Source organism: Triticum urartu, chromosome 6A, assembly GCF_056163025.1.
Source record: "Triticum urartu cultivar PI428250 chromosome 6A, HENAU_Tu73, whole genome shotgun sequence".
In the NCBI taxonomy this organism is placed as follows: Eukaryota; Viridiplantae; Streptophyta; class Magnoliopsida; order Poales; family Poaceae; genus Triticum; species Triticum urartu.
In genome coordinates, this window is record NC_141878.1 from 28,675,204 (window position 1) to 28,687,492 (window position 12,289).

Below are 12,289 nucleotides of genomic sequence, written 5' to 3' on the forward strand. Positions count from 1 at the left end.
GAACCTTACTAGACCCTTGTAGGTTGAAAGACATAAGAAAAGTGTTACAATGGACAATAGGTACATGCAAGCACTCCGATTGAAACGAGATGTACAAGGAACGAGAAGGATCAATTACGACAACACTCTGGTTAGAAATGGAAGGTAAAGAATATGAGCTTGGCAAAATGAAAGCACTTGGATGAGACTCCGGTTAGAAGAGGAATGATAGACATAACAAACCGGTTAAAACAAGATAGAGAAGGAATAAGAATGATATAATTTGGGCAGCACTCTGACTGTAAATTTAAGGAATTGAACATGAATTTGACAAGATGAGAGGATACTTGACGAAAACAACAACACACTGCCTCCGGAACTATTGAAAGAATGACACAAGGGGTAAGAAAGGTTTCAGACAGCACTCCGGTTGAGAAGGGAGGCAAAACTTGATAAGATGAGAGAACTTGAATGGAGGACACGACACTCTGGTTAAAAGGATAAGCAAAAGAAAGAACATGATCTTCACAATATGAAATGATGAGTGAAGAGAGCATCATCACAATGCCTCCGGAAGAAATGAAAGAATGCAATGAAAAGAACGGAGAAGAAAAACAACATGTTCTACCTCAAATGAATTTGAGAGAGCATCATTAAAAAGAAGGATTGAACGGAGTTGTTGAGAAATCAAGAATGAAAAGAACAGGCTTGTTGAGGGCTTATGGAAAACATCTCAAAAACTTGAGGTGAAAACCTGCCACAAACGAAAAACAATTGCTTGCTTGAGAGCGACGGAGAGATGAAAACATCTTTCGTCGCGAGAATAGGAGGAAACTTGGATCATCGATAAACACCATAAATAGCAACATTCCCAATGGAAGGCTTTAGGTGAAATCTATACCAAGATAACTCCAAGGAAGAAGGTGATGGGTTTAAATACCTCATTCTTAACAACTTTTGAATCATGAAACATGAAGGAAAATTGTCAAAAATGACATAACTCCATCTCAAAAGATAAAGTAGAAGGAATTGCACTTCGGAATGCAAGATGAAGAATGCTTAAACTCCTCAAGACAAAACATGTATTGAGGACCATGTTTATTTTAGAGTATAGCTTGGAGGATCTTAGCTCCGAGAGAAATTTTGAAGAACAATTGGAGAATGAAAGGAATCCTTGACGAACAACCATGTAGAGCCTCCATGAAGAACTCCGGTAATAAAAGGGTGATCAAAAAGAAGTGAAGGATGAAAATAATAAGATTGAAGCCTCGCAATGATTGGATGAAGCTTCTGGATGAGATAAAAGAGAGAGCTTGGAACTCCGGAAAGAAAGATGAACAAACGAAAACAAGAATTTTGATGAACCTCCGGAATAAGGAATTAATCACTTGGATGAACAAGAATAAGAATTATGTTATGCATATCCTTCACCAATTTAAATTGATGACAAGCAACGGATTTGGCATACTACTTACTCTCGTAGAAAGGATTAAGAGAGATATAGTGCAAACCTGAGAAAGGTCTTCAACGATCTGCCGGTAGAATTGAAACAACGAATAAATTGATATGATAAACGAAGGAAGAAGAATCTTGGAAGAACCACCGTAAGAATTAAAAACGATCAAGGAAAAGATAGCGAACACCGGGAAGAATTAGCACATGAACGAAGATGCTTGATTAGAGAATATTTGTTTGATGCACCGGTATGATTTGGAGACCGAGAGCTGAAAGCTGATAATGAATAATTCTGAGATGATGGGCTCCAGATGATCACACTGAAAAGACTCATGAATTTCTCTGGATGGGTGAAAAGAATTCTCAAAATTGAATAATTATGAGAGGATGACAACAACCTAGAATCACGAATCTTGAAGAGGATGGAGCAGGATTGAGAGGAAAAAAATCTTCTTCGGTCTTCAATTGTTGACAATGACGATGAGAAACACCACCATGAATTTTTGAGATACTTCGGGAGAACGAAAAGCGAAGAGGTTGAACCAACAATGAAAAGAATTTGCAAGATCTTGGAGAAAGACATATGACCGATGACAATTCATTTTTATGTCAAACTTGGAGAAGAATTTGAGAGTACCTCCGGGAAAGAAAAGAGTCAGGTAAGATCCTGGAAAAGACATGTGGGTTAGGGTCCACTCAAAAGATACACCGTAGAACGATTTAAAAGAGAGAATGCATCGTTTGAATTAAATGACTTGAATGCGATTACAACCTCGAAAGAATTTGAGCGAATTGAGAATGGAAACTTGAATCTTCTGAGATATCCTTAGCACTCCGGACAAATGAATAGCTATAGGTGAATAATTAGTTGGTTCACCGGAATGAGAAAGCATTTGAAACAAGGAAAGGAATGTGATCAACACTGAAAGCTTGAATTGAAACCACCAGAGAAGAAAAAGAACGAAGAATGATGAACTTGAAGCTCCGTTGGCATCTTCCTGAGAATCACCGGATAAGAACATTGACGGAAAAGAATGGAGAGACTTCACATCAATAAAAGGATACTTGATTAAGAACTCCGAGTCCTTGAAGAAAAAGGGTTGGGTGGGCGGGAAAACAAAAGCAACTTGGGGACAGATGAAACGAACAACATTGGGAAAGCTTTGAGTTGAACTTGCGGATGTTTAAAATAATCGGATCCACTTGAAGGAAAACGCACCGGTTGAAAAGGAGTGACATGACAATCTCTATTATCATAAAGGATTAGTATTCACATCGAAATATGAGAGCACCGCTTAGGAAAGGTATGGAATCAACACTTGACATTGAAGCAACTCGAATACCACAAACCAAAACAAAAACAAAGGATTGGCTTGCAAAATAAGCCGGAACAAGCATATGATAGAGATTTCTTCCGAAGTTTTCGTGGTGGGACCCACACGGCCTCGATCGTACAACACCATCATGTACAAGGTAGTGCACATGACATACGAAGCGTCTCCGAGTCAGCATAGCCAAGGACTCTTTAAGACACAAAGAGACCACTATAAAACCAACCGTGGATAGGCGGACCACTAGACGTCGAGCCCCAATTTCATATCATACATCTGTCGGAAAGATATCCTAGGAGGTACTTGAATTCCCACTTATAAACTCCCGAAACTTTTCGATTATGCAATCTGGTGTAGGGGATACAGGGGAAGCATAATATCTCACCCAAAACTAGCAAATCCTACATCCAGCTATATCCATCCTTCAACACATAACCATGATATTGGGGAACGTAGTAATTTCAAAAATTTACTTATGCACATGCAAGATCATGGTGATGCATATCAATGAGAGGGGAGAGTGTTGTCTACGTACCCTCGTAGACCGTTCGTGGAAGCGTTATATCAACGTTGTCGATATAGTCGTACGTCTTCACGTCCGACCGATCCAAGGACCGAAAGCACGGCACCTCCGAGTTCTGCACACGTTCGGCTCGGTGATGTCCTCGCCTTCTCGATCCAGCAAGAGGGGCGAAGTAGTAGATGAGTTCCGGCAGCACGACGGCATGGTGACGGTGTTGGTGAAGAACAATCTCCGCAGGGCTTCACCTAAGCACTACGAAAACTATGACGGAGGATAAACTAGAGGGGATGGGGTTGCCGGCACACGCCTTGGTGTTTCTTGATGTGTCTTTGGTGCTAGCCCTACCCCTCTATTTATATGTTGAGCCCTGGGGTCAAAACTTGGAGTAAAATCCTCCTCAAAGTCGGTTTCACCCGAAAGGCAAGAGTCCTTCTCGGACTCCAGGGCTAGACGCCAGGGTTCCCGGCGTCTACCCCCTATACGCCAGGGTTCCTGGCGTCTAGTCTCTGGTCTCCACAAAACCTCCTTTTGCACTTTCCAAAAGCCTCGTGGGATTTCCCCTTTGGCCCAGATAAAGTGTTCTCGTGCCCAAACATTTCGGGAAACATCCGGAACCCCTTCCGGTGAATTCCGGAACCCTTCCGGAGATCAAACACTACTATCCCATATATCAAACTTTATCTCTAGACCATTCCAGAGTTCCTCGTCATGTCCGTGATCTCATCCCGGACTCCGAACAATAATCGGTCATCAACATACATAACTCATATAGTACTATATCGTCAACGAACGTTAAGCGTGCGGACCCTACGGGTTTGAGAACTATGTAGACATGACCGAGACACCTCTCTGGTCAATAACCAATAGCGGGACCTGGATGCCCATATTGGCTCCTACATATTCTATGAAGATCTTTATCGGTCAGGCCGCATAACAACATACGTTGTTCCCTTTGTCATCGGTATGTTACTTGCCCTAGATTCGATCGTTGGTATCTCAATACCTAGTTCAATCTCGTTACCGCCAAGTCTGCATTTGCTCCTGCAATAGGTCTGTCACCTAGCGGTGCATCAAGGACATAATTCTTCTGTGCAGCAATGAGGATAAACCTCAGATCACGGACCCAGTCTGCATCATTGCTACTATCATCTTTCAACTTAGTTTTCTCTAGGAACATATATAAAACATAGGGAAGCAACAACGCGAGCTATTGATCTACAACATAGATATGCTAATACTACCAGGACTAAGTTCATGATAAATTAAAGTTCAATTAATCATATTACTTAAGAACTCCCACTTAGATAGACATCCCTCTAATCATCTAAGTGATCACGTGATCCAAATCAACTAAACCATAACCGATCATCACGTGAAATGGAGTAGTTTTCAATGGTGAACATCATTATGTTGATCATATCTACTATATGATTCACGCTCGACCTTTCGGTCTCCAGTGTTCCGAGGCCATATCTGCATATGCTGGGCTCGTCAAGTTTAACCTGAGTATTCTGCATGTGCAAAACTGGCTTGCACCCGTTGTAGATGGACGTAGATGTTATCACACCCAATCATCACGTGGTGTCTGGGCACGACGAACTTTGGCAACGGTGCATACTCAGCGAGAACACTTATACCTTGAGATTTTAGTAAGGGATCATCTTATAAAGCTACCGTCGAACTAAGCAAAATAAGATGTATAAAAGATAAACATCACATGTAATCAAAATATGTGATATGATATGGCCATCACCATCTTGTGCCTTTGATCTCCATCTCCAAAGCATCGTCATGATTTCCATCGTCACCGGCGCGACACATTGATCTCCATCGTAGCATCATTGTTGTCTCGCCAATCTTATGCTTCCACGACTATCGCTACCGCTTAGTGATAAAGTAAAGCATTACAGCGCAATTGCATTGCATACAATAAAGCGACAACCATATGGCTCCTGCCAGTTGCTGATAACTCGGTTACAAAACATGATCATCTCATACAATAAAATTTAGCATCATGTCTTGACCATATCACATCACAACATACCCTGCAAAAACAAGTTAGACGTCCTCTACTTTGTTGTTGCAAGTTTTACGTGGCTGCTACGGGCTTAAGCAAGAACCGTTCTTACCTACGCATCAAAACCACAACGATAGTTTGTCAAGTTGGTGCTATTTTAACCTTCTCAAGGACCGGGCGTAGCCACACTCGGTTCAACTAAAGTTGGAGAAACTGACACCCGCTAGTCACCTGTGTGCATAGCACGGCGGTAAAACCAGTCTCGCGTAAGCGTACGTGTAATGTCGGTCCGGGCCGCTTCATCCAACAATACCGCCGAACCAAAGTATAACATGCTGGTAAGCAGTATGACTTATATCGCCCACAACTCACTTGTGTTCTACTCGTGCACAACATCAACACATAAAACCTAGGCTCGGATGCCACTGTTGGGGAACGTAGTAATTTCAAAAATTTACTTACGCACATGCAAGATCATGGTGATGCATAGCAACGAGAGGGGATCGTGTTGTCTACGTACCCTCGTAGACCGTTCGCGGAAGCGTTATATCAACACGGTTGATGTAGTCGTACGTCTTCACGTCCGACCGATCCAAGTACCGAAAGCACGGCACCTCCAAGTTCTGCACACGTTTGGATCGGTGACGTCCTCGCCTTCTCGATCCAGCAAGAGGGGCGAAGTAGTAGATGAGTTCCGGCAGCACGACGGCGTGGTGACGGTGTTGGTGAAGGACAATCTCCGCAGGGCTTCGCCTAAGCACTACAAAAACTATGACGGAGGATAAACTAGAGGGGACGGGGTTGCCGGCACACGGCTTGGTGTTTCTTGATGTGTCTTTGGTGCTAGCCCTACCCCTCTATTTATATGTTGAGCCCTGGGGTCGAAACTTGGAGTAAAAGCCTCCTCCAAGTCGGTTTCACCCGAATGGCAAGAGTCCTTCTCGGACTCCAGGGCTAGACGCCAGTGTTCCCGGCGTCTACCCCCTAGACGCCAGGGTTCCTGGCGTCTAGCCTCTGGTCTCCGCAAAACTTCCTTTTGCACTTTCCAAAAGCCTCGTGGGCTTTCCCCTTTGGCCCGGATAAAGTGTTCTCGTGCCCAAACATTTCGGGAAACATCCGGAACCCCTTCCTGTGAATTCTGGAACCCTTCCGGAGATCAAACACTACTATCCCATATATCAAACTTTATCTCCAGACCATTTCGGAGTTCCTCTCATGTCCGTGATCTCATCCCGGACTCCGAACAACATTAGGTCATCAACATACATAACTCATATAGTACTATATCGTTAATGAACGTTAAGTGTGCGGACCCTACGGGTTCGAGAACTATGTAGACATGACCGAGACACCTCTCTGGTCAATAACCAATAGCGGGACCTGGATGCCCATATTGGCTCCTATATATTCTATGAAGATCTTTATCGGTCAGACCGCATAACAACATACGTTGTTCCCTTTGTCATCGGTATGTTACTTGCCCGAGATTCAATCGTCGGTATCTCAATACCTAGTTCAATCTCGTTACCGGCAAGTCTCTTTACTCGTTCCGTAATACATCATCCCGCAACTAACTCATTAGTTGCGATGCTTGCAAGGCTTATAGTGATGTGCATTACCGAGTGGGCCCAGAGATACCTCTCTGACAATCGGAGTGACAAATCCTAATCTCGAAATACGCCAACCCAACAAGTACCTTTGGAGACACCTGTAGAGCACCTTTATAATCACCCAGTTAAGTTGTGACGTTTGGTGGCACACAAAGTGTTCCTCTGGTAAACGGGAGTTGCATAATCTCATAGTCATAGGAACATGTATAAGTCACGAAAAAAGCAATAGCAACAAACTAAACGATCAAGTGCTAAGCTAACGGAATGGGTCAAGTCAATCACATCATTCTCCTAATGATGTGATCCCGTTAATTAAATGACAACTCATGTCTATGGTTAGGAAACATAACCATCTTTGATCAACGAGCTAGTCAAGTAGAGGCATACTAGTGACACTCTGTTTGTCTATGTATTCACACATGTATTATGTTTCCGGTTAATACAATTCGAGCATGAATAATAAACATTTATCATGATATAAGGAAATAAATAATAACTTTATTATTGCCTCTAGGGCATATTTCCTTCACAAGAAACCTTCGAAAATCATTTACCTCAACCTTCGAAAAGCATCCGTTATACGAGTTATGGCAATACTCCCGAACTACCGCTCCAGTACTGGGTGGCGTCGAGGTTATCTCACCAACAACTGCATAAAGGAGATTTTTGATGTCGGCGAAACTCAGGTATTCCAGAACTGCAACGATAAAATTGTGACGACAACACCTCGGAGCTCAACTCCCCGGGAAACTGCCACAACCCCCAAATGTTAGGAGGCAACAAGAACAATGTCCTCATCACGAAACCATCGGAACGATTCCAAGATATCCGCGTTATCCTAAAATTTTTTCGTGAAATTTGAGAAGAGAAGAGTCAAAAATCTACGTCAGGATGCCTCACCAGATCGACGAAGGGACTGAGAAGTAAAAAAGAATCCTACTCTCCGATATATATAAACCTATAAGATTCAAAAAAAATTCTAGACTCAACAACGCCAACAATTCGATCAAGCAGGGGGCTCCTAAGTCAGGGAAGGCTCTGATACCAACTTGTAACACCCATGATGCGGCTATATCTCCCACGTGTCAGAGCACGACTTAGAGGCATAACCGCATAGTAGGCATGTTGCAAGAGGGGTAATCTTTACACATCCCATGTACTGAATAAGAAAGGGATAAGGAGTTGGCTTACAATCGCCACTTCACACAATACATGAATATAGCATTACATCATCCAAAAATACAATAAAGGTCCGACTACGGAACCAACATAAAATAAGACCGCCCCTAATGCTAGATCCCCGATCGCCCCAACTGGGCTCCACTACTGATCACTGGAAACGAAACAACACAACGTACACGATCTTCATTGAGCTCCCACTTGAGCTCAGTTGCGCCATCTGCACTGGTTTCATCAGCACCTGCAACTGTTTTGGAAGTATCTGTGAGTCACGAGGACTCATCAATCTCACACCCACGAGATCAAGACTATTTAAGTTTATGGGTAGGAAAGGGGTAGTGAGGTGGAGCTGCAGCAAGCACTAGCATATATGGTGGCTAACATACGCAAATGAGAGCGAGAAGAGAAGCAATGCAACGGTCGTGAACTAGAAGTGATCAAGAAGTGATCCCGAATCTACTTACATTCAAACATAACTCCAAAACCGTGTTCACTTCTCAGACTCCGTCGAGAAGAGACCATCACGGCTACACACGCGGTTGATGCATTTTTATTTAGTTAAGGGTCAAGTTCTCTACAGCCGGATATTAACAAATTCCCATCTGCCCATAACCGCGGGCACGGCTTTTGAAAGTTCAAAACACTGCAGGGGTGTCCCAACTTAGCTCATCACAAGCTCTCACGGTCAACGAAGGATATTCCTTCTCCCAGGAAGACCCGATCAGACTCGGAATCCCGGTTACAAGACATTTCGACAATGGTACAACAAGACCAGCAAAGCCGCTCGAATGTGCCAACAAATCCTGATAGGAGCTGCACATATCTCATTCCCAGGGCACACCAGATGAGCAATCCGTACAACTAAAACCAACCCTCAAGTTTCCCCGAGGTGCCGCTGCAAGGGGCTCTAGTTTGGACCAACACTCAGAGGAGCACTGGCCCCGGGGGGGGGGGGGTTAAAATAAATATGACCCTCGGGCTCTGGAAACCCAAGGGAAAAAGGCTAGGTGAGGCAAATGTAAAACCAAGGTTGGGCCTTGCTGGAGGAGTTTTATTCAAGGCAAACTGTCAAGGGGTTCCCATTATAACCCAACTGCGTAAGGAACGCAAAATCAAGGAACATAGCACAGGTATGACGGAAACTAGGGCGTCAAGAGTGGAAGAAAACACCAGGCATAAGGCCGAGCCTTCCACCCTTTACCAAGTATATAGGTGCATTAATTAAAATAAGAGATATTGTGATATCCTAACATAACCATATTCCAACATGGAACAAACTCCAGCTTCACCTGCAACCACTGGTAGAAAAAGGGCCTATAGTCCCGGTTCGTAAGGGCCTTTAGTCCCGGTTCTGGAACCGGGACTAAAGTGTGGGTACTAATACCTCCACCCTTTAGTCCCGGTTCAATCCAGAACCGGGACTAAAGGCCCTCCACGTGGCCAGTGCGCAGAGCCCAGTCAGGAGACCCTTTGGTCCCGGTTGGTGCCACCAACCGGGACCAAAGGGTCTCCTGACTGGGCTCTGCGCACTGCCCACATGGAGACCCTTTGGTCCTGGTTGGTGGCACCAACCGGGACCAATAGGCATCCACGCGTCAGCACTTCTGTGGCTGGGGTTTTTGTTTTTTTTTGAAAGGGGGGGGGGGTTGGGGGTTTTGGGGGGTTAATTTAGGTGTTTCATATATTGTGTTAGCTAGTTATAATTAATAGAGAGAAGTGTCCTCTGTTATGTCTGTGCTTGGTCGACGCTACGTACTATACATACGTATATAGAGAGGACTAGACACGCTAGCTAGCTAGTAAGCAAACGAAGGAAATAGAAGATCGTCATGAACATATATGCATATATACAGAGAGAAGTGATATCGACCACCTCTCCTTCTCTGAGAGATTGGTCGAACAACAAGTTCTCGTATATCTATCTGACACTACCGGCTACATATATACAGTAATTATCTCTTACAAATATAATCATACGGACTCAGGGTTAACATAGAATTCTCCGTCTTCAGGGATCACGTGGTCAAGAAAGAATGCCGCCAATTCCTCTTGAATTCCTCGCATGCGAGCTGGTGCTAGGAGTTCATCCCGCTTCCGAAACATCTAATTTAAAGAAGGGGGTCAATACCTATATATATGAATGAATGAAACTCAACACAAATGATGGTAATAAAATAAAATTATGAATGTTGTTATTTACGTACTGCATATTGTTCGTCAGTGTAGCACCACTCACAGGTCGTGTGGCGGATGGACTCGCAAACATAGTATCCATAGATATCATTCCCTTGTTCCTGCCACAACCACTTTACAAGAAATAGAGGTTAATCAAACTGATAAGCAAGAATGCCAAATGGTATTGATGAAACTAGCGCTTGAATGACTAGTAGATGCGCTTAAAATGCTACTATAGCTAGTACTTACTTTCGGGTGTCTAAATTGCAGCTCCTTCGGCAGTCCCGGAGCTTTTCTGGTGAATTTTCTCCAAACCCTGCCGGATAAAGAAAACAATTACTTGATATATCAGGAAATGAACAAAGTTGCTGATATGGTGGATAATGATCGATTTAATTTACTTCTCGAGTATTTGAGTCATGTCTGCATAGTCCTTGGGATCTTTTCGTCTTGAGTCTAAGACGGTTACTAGTCCCTGCTCAAGCTTAATATGTAGGAGAATATAGTGGAAACTACACACGCATGCATAACTCATCAATTACATTACTATAACCTTGACTAATATATAAGGGAAACCGAATACGCACAAGACAGTAACACTCACTTGAAGTTGTAAGGAAAGAGTATTATATCTTTGTTTTGATTTATTATCAACGATTCTAGCATGCTGGCCTCGGTTTCTACGGCATGAAATTTAACCTGAGTTGCATCTATGAGATTTGTGTTAATGAACCCAATATCACCGACTTGTCTTTTCTTCAATTCGATGATCTTCAATCTGCATAATATAGTGAGGATGATTATAAATACATGCAATGAAAGAGCTAAGCTATATAGAGAAACTTAATGACAGAAGTAGTACTACTTACAGACAATAGCAGGTGACAGTTGCTTTATCGAGGGCCAATTGATTGAAGAACTGATAGAACTCCTCAAATGGAACAGGCAACAGATCAATTCCAACGAGGTCATGCTTCGGTTTAACCCTCGCATACAAAGTACTCCTCCCCCAGAGTCTCTGCAGATTTTCAAGTACCAATCATGCAATCTTCGCATCATCGTTGATAGAGATCTTTCATCTTTGACGAGAGGCTTCCCGTACTCGTATCTTTGTATCTGCACATCCATGGGTTCATAATGTACTTCGTCGGGCAGGTAATCTGCAAGATTGCTATAACCGGGCACCATCCTCGGATCATTATCGACGTTGTGGCTAGGCACCTTGAGCGGGGGGCACGATTGCTTCGCTTGTTCGCCGAGCTGGGCAATTTGTTTCCCAGCTCGTCGTTGTTTTAGCCTTTGATCACTGACAGTACTTCCCGACCGCTCCGCTTTGGCAAATTCCTTTCCAATAATGCGGTCATAGTTTCCTTTCGGCGAATCAGACTTCGGTGGTTTTGTCAGGGCAGCCAGAGTGCGCTTCACTTTCACCCGATCTACCTTCTCCTCCGGAGGTGGATGTTTCTTTGCTTTCACCCCTTCAAAGAATTTCTTCACTTCTTCTCGCACGATCTCGGCGTTCTCCTCCTGGGTCCTCTCGTATGGTAACTTCTCTGGAGTCTTCAGAGAAGGACCGAATCTGTATGTCCTCCCGCCTCTGGTTGTACTGCTAGATGCCGACCGAGCAGACGTAGCGGTTGTCTTCTTTACTTGCTTAAGCAGCGGAGGAGAAGGACTACGACGCGCTGGAGCAGCTGGAGCGGCGGCAGGTCTCTTCCGCCCTTGCTGACGAGGCGGAGAAGGAGGAGGCTGGCTGCTCGGGTGCGTCGGCGCAGGCGGAGAAGGAGGCGGAGTGCCGCCGCGCGCCGGAGAAGGAGCCGGCCGAGGGCCCTGGTCGTCACTCGCCAGAGGAGGAGGAGGAGGCGGTGGAGGCGGAGTGCCCTGACTCGCCGGAGGAGGAGGAGGAGGCGGTGGCGTCCAGTTCGGAAGGTTGATGAGCTCCTTCCGCCATAGGCATGGAGTCTTCAGAGCAGACCCCAGCCGAGTCTCCCCTTCACCGGTAGGGTGGTCAAGCTGGAGG